The following is an 8,396-nucleotide window of genomic DNA, read 5'->3' on the forward strand; positions in this document are numbered from 1 at the left end:
TGACTACATTATAGCATCTGTTGTATATAAACCAAAAGATTAAAAAAAAATGACTGTGTGCTTATAGAGAAAACAATGTTAAAGGAAAGAAAAATTTCATTGTCATGGAAAGCACTAGCCCAAAAGCCGGTTTCTCAATGTTTCTCAGAAGATAGAATGTAAACCAGAACAACTGCTTTGTTCAGATTGGTTGTAAAACCAAGCAAAATAAATCTGACACTTCAAAATCTATCACACAAAATAAAACATGGAAGAAACAAAACCTTTAAAATTCAATTTAAGTATCTAGATATATGGAAAGTCCAAGTGTTTTGACAAATACAACAGGTTTTATGTTGGTGAAATGAAGTTGGTTATTTTTTCTAAGCTGCTTCTGTAAGGCAGACTAATCCAATTGTTCTCTGAGGGAAGAAGTTAGGAGTTAACAATTGCAATAGCTGTAAAAAATACTCTACTGGACCCTAATATTGTAATCTAGTAACTCATATCTTTTGAAGTTTTGGTAGGTTTAGATGTCTAGTTCAAAATAATTTTTAAAAGATGGTCAGTGGGCTATGCTCTGACCAATAAAAATATTAGTGAGCAAAATTAGGAAGTGACACGCTCCACATACAATTAACTTAAGTGTCTAAGACTTAAGGACAAAGCCCTCATTCACCTAGAACATCCACTCCAGAAATATGGAGGGTGTATCTAGTGAACTGAGATTAAAGTTTTAGACATATTACTGCTCACTTACCTCTGTATATGGCAACCAGGAGAAATGTGTATTCATATCAGAAATCTTAGAATTATCTTTGTACAATATTAAATTTTACAAATTTATCTGCAATCCACTTATTCTTCCCGTTATGGCTCCTTCCAGGAAACTTGACACTCTCCTTTGGTGGCCTCAGGAATCGTTTCAACATAATTATTTCTTAAGAAAAAAAGATTGCTTTGAGCATAAAATGCATATGTGGTTCTGCCATATTTATTAAATGGATCTTGAAGTATCTGATTGTTGGCTGAAGGTAGAAGATATACACACTGGTTTGAAGGGAGTTGTTATCTTCAGAAGTGTTTTTGTAAATCACTCTTCTCAGTAACTTCTCCTTTTGTTGATTTACTTAAACTTTCAAGAAACTGTTCAGAAACTTTTACATAAGGAGCCAGGCTGGTCTTCTTATAATCTCTGATTCTATGCTTAATATCAGATTCAGCTGCCTTCTCTTTTTCCTATTCACTAGTGGAAATAGTATCCAATTCATGGCACATGGTGCTTATGGTTGGTACAGTAAATGGATCAAACTGACCTACTTTCTGTAAATCAATAAGCACACTGCAATCTGTTTTAGGTTGACCTCTAAAAGGGCTCTTCAGTCAATGGTTGATTCCTTTGCTAACACTGATATCCAGCTGTGGAAAACAGTACTGGAGCGCGATCTCTCACTATAGCCAGGGTCCACATTTGTCATTTTCGATGTTATTCTGACACCTGCTGGATACCTTCTTCAAATGCTCCCAACCCTGAAGCGAACGGTGATGATTTTGGAAGCACTGTTGATGTTCATCATGAATTGTTTCAGAAACAAGGCCTACAATCTTATTCCAGATTTATTTTCAAGAATATCTTGATCAAGACATATTCGTCAATGTATTTTTTTATTATGTTTATAGATTTTCTAACAAAAGGGTTAATTTTTTCACTTAGGTGAACTTTCTTTGTAAAGTCTTGGCCACCCTTAACAAGCCTCAAATACTCACCTACCCCACAAAGTACTTCAGAGGGCAATTTTCTGATTCATCCCAGGCCCAGCAATGAACACCTCTCCTTCCAGAATATACCCAGAGACGATGCTTAAATCCCAGATCCTCGGGCTTTCCTGGTGGCACAGTGGTTGAGAGTCCGCCTGCCGATGCAGGGGACACGGGTTCGTGGCCACAACAGTGAGAGGCCCGCGTACCGCAAAAAAAAAAAAAAAAAAAAATCCCAAATCCTCCTTCAGGGCTCTGTCGATGGTGCATATGACCGATGTCATGAGAGCCCAGCACTTAGAACATTTGTCTACATCCTCTTTTCCAGATCACTCTGGTTGTTGAAGGATTGGTAGTGAACGTAAATATCCTTCCAACGTAAATGAATATTCACGGTGCCGAAAGTAATTTAGTAATTCTTTATCACTCCACCATAGTTGAGCCAGCAACAGTACTGGGCATGTGGAAAGAGCCTCTGGTAATAAAGCTTAAGCAGCTTGGGCAGCTGGGCGGCGTCCAACGCCTCCACAGAGCGCGGAACTCGTCCCAGGCCGGATGGCCCAGAGAATTGGCGGGAACCTCAAACCGCAGCCTCGGCCACTGCGCAGGCGCGTCGCGGCCTCAGCGGCCGTCTGCAGCCGCCCCCGGGAGTTGTAGCTCCCGCTTGGGAGATGGCCTGGCGCCCGGAGGCTCTGCAGCATCTCTGCCCATCCGCTCTGACAGTGGGTCCAATGCTCAGATGGAGAGAAGGAGGCCATGCCTATTCCAGAAAGAAGTTCTTCTGCGGAAAGGTGAGCCCTTGAGCATATTGAGAAGCAGCAGCCCGGTGAAGAGATACGTGAGGCAGGGCGAGGTGTGTGGGAAGGGGCGGGATGTCCCAGGTACTCCCCAGGCACGCCCCTCCTCCCGAATCTCCGCTCTGTTCACCAACCAGAAGCTCCCAGAGTGATTTTTTTTTTTTTTTTTTTTTTTGCGGTACGCGGGCCTCTCAGTGTTGTGGCCTCTCCCGTTGCGGAGCACAGGCTCCGGACGCGCAGGCTCAGCGGCCATGTCTCACGGGCCCAGCCGCTCCGCGGCATGTGGGATCTTCCCGGACCAGGTCACGAACCCGTGTCCCCTTCATCGGCAGGTGGACTCTCAACCACTGCGCCACCAGGGAAGCCCCCCAGAGTGATTTTTAGTACACTACAACTTGCCTGCTGCAAAACCCCAAAAACCCATGTATGCCTGAGGACGAGGAGGTTGAGATAGAGGGGGAAGGGTAAGCTTATTTGCCCTCTCTGCTCAGGTGCAACTGCTGCCAGGAGTCTGAGCTCCACAGAGTATGAATTAACTTGAGATGGAGTTCAGAATTTGCTTATTAGTCTCCAAAACTTCATGGCCAAAATGGTTTAGAAATTGGCCAAAATAAGACATGGTTTCTGTCTGAGTAAAGCTTCAGTTGATTCTTTCAGACCTGGTTATCTAAATTTCAGAACAGTGAGAAAAAGAAACCACTCAACTGGTACTTGACTCTGGTTCATTGATTATGTAAAATAATGCAAAAAGTTAGCATTACTCACATTTTGGGGAGAGGATCTGGCTTAAGAGTATTTTTCCCTATCCTAAGACCATAAATATATGCTCCTATGTTTTCTTTAAGAATAGTTCTTTATTAGTCTGTTATGCTTTTTTTTTTAAGTCTGGTGAAAAAAAGAACTTGCTGGGGGAGAAGGCCATGGAAGATAGAATATATTTAGTATCTGTTCTGTATTTCAGAAAGATAGAGATATTGTTAAATTTTAAAAAAATGAAAGGAGAGGCAGCAATCAGAAAAAAATTGAAGGATGTATGAATTTAAACCCATCAAAGGAAATCTGATCTCTCAAGTGCAGGGCAGGAAAGGAAAAATGGAAAAAATATAAATAAAAGAAATACAAAGAAACTTGGACAAGATAAAGAAATACAAACAAATAAAGAAGGAAATGCAAAGAAACTTGGACAAAACTTGTATTAATGAGCACTGGCTGTCATTACAAAATACCATAGACTGAGTGGCTTAAACAACAGGCTTTTATTTCTCACATTTCTGGAGGTTGGGAAGTCCACTATGAAGATTCAGTTCCCTGGTAAGGGCTCTCTTCCTGGGTTGCAGAAGGCTACCTTCTCACTGTTCTCACATGGGGGAGAGAGAGGAAGCAAGCTCTCTGATGTCTCTTCTTATAAGGGCCCTAATCATAAGGGTCACACCTTCATGACCTCATTGAAATCTAACTGTCTCCACCTCCAGCTGCCATCACATTTGTGGTTAGGACTTCAACATGTGAATTTTGGAAAGACACGGTTCAGTCCATACTGTTCCACTCCTGGCTCCACAAAACTCATGCCATTCTCACATGCAAAATATATTCACACCACTCCAGTAGCCCCAAGCCTTAAATCTTTTGAGAATTAATTCTAAATTCAAAGTCCAAAGTCTCATCTAAATAGAAAATCAGATATGAGTGTTAATCGAGGTATAATTTATCTGAGGCAAAAATTCCTCTCCAGCTGTAAAGTTGTGAAACCAGACAAGCTCTGTGCTTCCAAAATACAATTGTGGGACGAGAATAGTATAGACACCCCCATTCCAAAAGGGAGAAGTAGGAAAGAAGGAAGCGATGATGAGTCACAAGCAGGTCAAAAACTAGCATGGTGAATTCCATCAGATTATAAGTCTCAGAATAATCCTCTTTTGTTTGATGCTTTGCCTTCTGGAACCATTGAGGCAACAGTTCTGCTCCTGCAGCTGTGCAGGGCAGGGGTCATGCCCTCAAAACTCTGTCAGGTGGAGGTCATTTCCCCAAGGCTCTTCCAGGTGAGAATCTAGCCTTGAAGTTTCTGGGTGACCCCAGCCCCACAGCTTCAGTCGGGAGCCATATGGCCTGTTGAAACTGAACTGGTGGCCTTAATGATCTCTGAATTGATGCAGGGCCATTCTTTCCGTTTTTTAAAATTGAGGTATAACTGATATATAAGATAATATTAGTTTCAGGTGTACAACATGATTTGATATTTGTGTATATAGTGAAATGATCACCACAATAAGTCTAGTTAAGATCCCTCAGCATCTGCAATTACAAACTTTTTTTTATTGTGATGAAAAATTTTAAGATCTCTCTTAGCAATTTTCGAGTATGCAATACAGTGTTGTTAACTATAGTTACTATGCTGTACATTACACACTCATGACTTATTTATTTTATTTTAAAAATTTATTTATTTATTTATGGCTGCATTGGGTCCTCGTTGCTGTGCGCGGGCTTTCTCTAGTTGCGGCGAGCGGGGGCTACTCTTCGTTGAGGTGCGCTGGCCCCTCACAACGGTGGCCCCTCCCACTGTGGAGCATGGGCTCCGGGCACACGGGCCTCAGTAGCTGTGGTCCATGGGCCCAGTAGCTGTGGCTCAGGGGCTCCAGAGCACAGGCTCAGCAGCCATGGCGCATGGGCCCAGCTGCTCTGCAGCATACGGCATCCTCCTGGACCAGGGCCTGAACCTGCGCCACCAGCATTGGCAGGCGGACTCTCAACCACTGCGCCACCAGGGAAGCCCATACTGGAAGTTTGTACATTTTGACCCCATTCACCCATTCTGTCTACCATCACCCACCTCCACCCCCAGCCTCTGGCAACCACCAATCTGTTCTTCTCTGTATCTATAAGCTTGTTTTCTTTCACTGTCATTCTTTTCTTTTCTTGAAAAATAGTGCATGTTTGCAGCCGAAAATCTTTATTGTCCTGTCCTGTAGAATCTAAGAAGTCCAATAACCTTTCTTTATTTCATCCTGTCTTGATCCCCTTCAATTCAAACTGGCAGTGTTTCTGCTTATATAATCTCATAATCTCTTTATCAAGTGATGGTCCAGCCATATCCTTGGTGTTATCTTCCGAATACACTTTCTCATTTTTTGAAATATGGACAGGCTGAGAATTTTCCAAATCTTTAAAGTGTGTTTGCTTTTTGCTTAACAATTCCTTCTTCAATTCATCTCTTCTTGAATTTTACTATAAGGAGGCAAGAGGAAACAAGCTGCTCCTTCAGTGTTTTGCTTAGCAATGTCCTCAGCTAAATATCCAGCTTCATCACTTGCAAGTTTTACCTTCTACAAAACACTAGCACACAAAAACATTCAGCCAAGTTCTTTGCTGCTTTATAACAAGGATTACCTTTCCTCTGGTTTCTAATAAAATGTTCCTCATTTCCATCTGAGACCTCAAAATGGCCTTTAACATCCATATTTTTGCCAGTATTCTGCTTATGATTATCTATGTGTTTTCTAACAAGATAGAAGTTTTCTCTCCAGCTTTCTTCTTTTTTTTTTTTTTTTTTTTCCTGAGTTCCTCAGAATCACTCTTAATGTCCGTATTTCTAGCATATAGCTCAGAACTCATCAGGCAGGTCTTTACCCATTACCCAGTTCCAAAGCTGCTTCCACATTTATAGATATTTGTTGTAGCAGCACCTTACTTCTTGGTATCAAATTTATATTAGTCAGCTCAGGCTACTGTAACCATAGACTTAAACAGCAGGAATTTATTTCTCACAGTTCTGGACACTGGGAAGTCCAAGATCAAGGTGCTGGCCCATTTGGTTCTCCATTGAGGGCTCTCTTCTGGCTTGCAGATAACTGCCTTCTTGCTGGGGCCTCGTATGGCAGAGTGAGAGCAAACAAGCTCCCTGGTGTCTCTTCCTAGAAGAACACTAATTCCATCGTGAAGCCTTCCACCTCATATATGGTATATATGTTACATATAATATATGTATATAAGTGTATGACATATTTATATAGTATATAAATATGTTATATTTAATATATGTTTAAATCCAGCCATAGTTACTAAATCAACTTAAAGTCAACAAAAGCTATAAAACAGGAGCTAACTTGGCAAGAATATGTAATTTTATTAAGAAAATAGTTGTATTAAATTTATTAAACAAATTTGCATAAATAAAACTCAGGACTTGTTGGGACAAGATAAGCAGATTGGAGTGAACAGAGTTTAGAGCACATGGCTGTGTAGACAAATGGATGCAAAACTATACAGGTATACTGGAGCCAAACTGTAAGTATTATTACTTTAAATTTTAGCCTACTATTGTTGGGGCGTATGGAAGGCTTTCAAAAAAGTTAAATGGCATGACCAGAATTATATTTTAAAAATATAATTATGGCAATGGAATCAAAGCTGAATTGAAACAGAGAGCAAGAGGACACTAGAGAAAATGTAATTAACCAGGAGGTTTCCTCAGCTAAAGAAAATAAGGTCCTATACCAATGGTAAACTAATTTCCTTTCAGTCAGTTAAAGTTACTCCCGTGTTCAGGAATCTATCATGGCTCATTTTCCACTGGTGAAAGCCTCAAATCTACCTGGCATTAGTGACACCCACATTTTTTTTTTTTCCCAGCCGCTCTGCGGCATGTGGGATCTTCCCAGACCGGGGCACGAACCCGTGTCCCCTGCATCGGCAGGCGGACTCTCAACCACTGCACCACCAGGGAAGCCCAACGACACCCACATTTTAACCTCACTCTTCGAATATAATCATTTCCTAAACTGTTTGTTTAAAGTGCTCCTGAAACTTGTAGTAAAGTGATTTAAAGAAGACATGAAATCTAGCATGACTCCTGTCACTCTGCTTGTGTGACCTCAGATAAGTATTTTAATCCCTCAGTGGGACTTTTTTCCTTACCTGTAAGTTCCATGAGGGCCTGGACCATGTCCATCTTGTCCATTATTATGTTTCAGCCCAGAGTGTAAAACATAATAAGTGCTTAATAAACACCCATTTATTAAGTGGTGTGATAATAATTTTTGCCTTATGTACCAGATAGGGGTCCTGTGAGGATCAACCCAAAGAATGCAGGGGATAAGCATTTTACAGTTTAGCCATGTTAAAAACCTTTGTTCGATTATGACTTGGTTATAAACAAACAAACAAATAAATAAATGTGTGTGTGTGTGTGTCTGGCCTACTTACAGAAATAATGCATGTTTACTGTAGAAAAATTTTAAATTTAGTAAATCATGCACAAAAATAACAACAGATATTATTATGCTATGCAGAGATAATCAGCAAGATGAACTTACATTTAGGCTTTTTCTAATGAAATATACGTCTTTAAAAAAGACCATATGTCATAGGATATTTTATACTCTATTCTTCTCTCAGTAATTGTTGGAGGAAGTTATTGAGAGGACATGAATGCCTCTTGACCCACAAGCTCCTTACCATCTCCCCCCACCCCCTGCCTTGGAATAAATGTTCCATCTTCTGTTCTCATACTTGAAGCCAGTTCAAGGATGCAGCTTTGACAGAGTAATGTGTTATTGAGGCCATCTGGACTGTATATGTGACTGAGCCTTGTTAAGGCTTCTATTTAAATTCTTAAGATTCTGGCAAGCGGGGGCAGAAATGTACTTGCCTTGTGGTTGCCCAAGACAAGCCTCATGTGTAAGCTCCCTTGCTTATTAAAACTGCTGCCACCCACAGAAAAACTTAAAAGAAAAAGTAAAACGTTGTTGTATTAAGTTTATTAAACAACTTTTAAGGAATAAAAAGGTATATCATATTCATGGAATGACATAGCATACTAAATATGTCAAATATTACCAATTTTCTCCAAATTACTTTACAAAT

General features: G+C 40.6%; 1 pseudogene across 1 annotated transcript; it reads right to left on the reverse strand.

The window, feature by feature from the left end:
* Nucleotides 1-1,053: 1,053 nt before the first annotated feature.
* On the reverse strand, nucleotides 1,054-7,482 carry LOC307057519 (DNA primase small subunit-like; annotated as a pseudogene). The gene is made up of 4 exons: nucleotides 7,449-7,482; nucleotides 2,324-2,518; nucleotides 1,980-2,277; nucleotides 1,054-1,854 (listed from the first exon to the last, which is right to left on the reverse strand). The product of its transcript is annotated as a DNA primase small subunit-like (transcript).
* Between the last annotated feature and the right edge of the window lie 914 nt (nucleotides 7,483-8,396).

Source organism: Hyperoodon ampullatus, assembly GCF_949752795.1.
Source record: "Hyperoodon ampullatus genome assembly, chromosome: 8".
Classification (NCBI taxonomy): Eukaryota; Metazoa; Chordata; class Mammalia; order Artiodactyla; family Ziphiidae; genus Hyperoodon; species Hyperoodon ampullatus.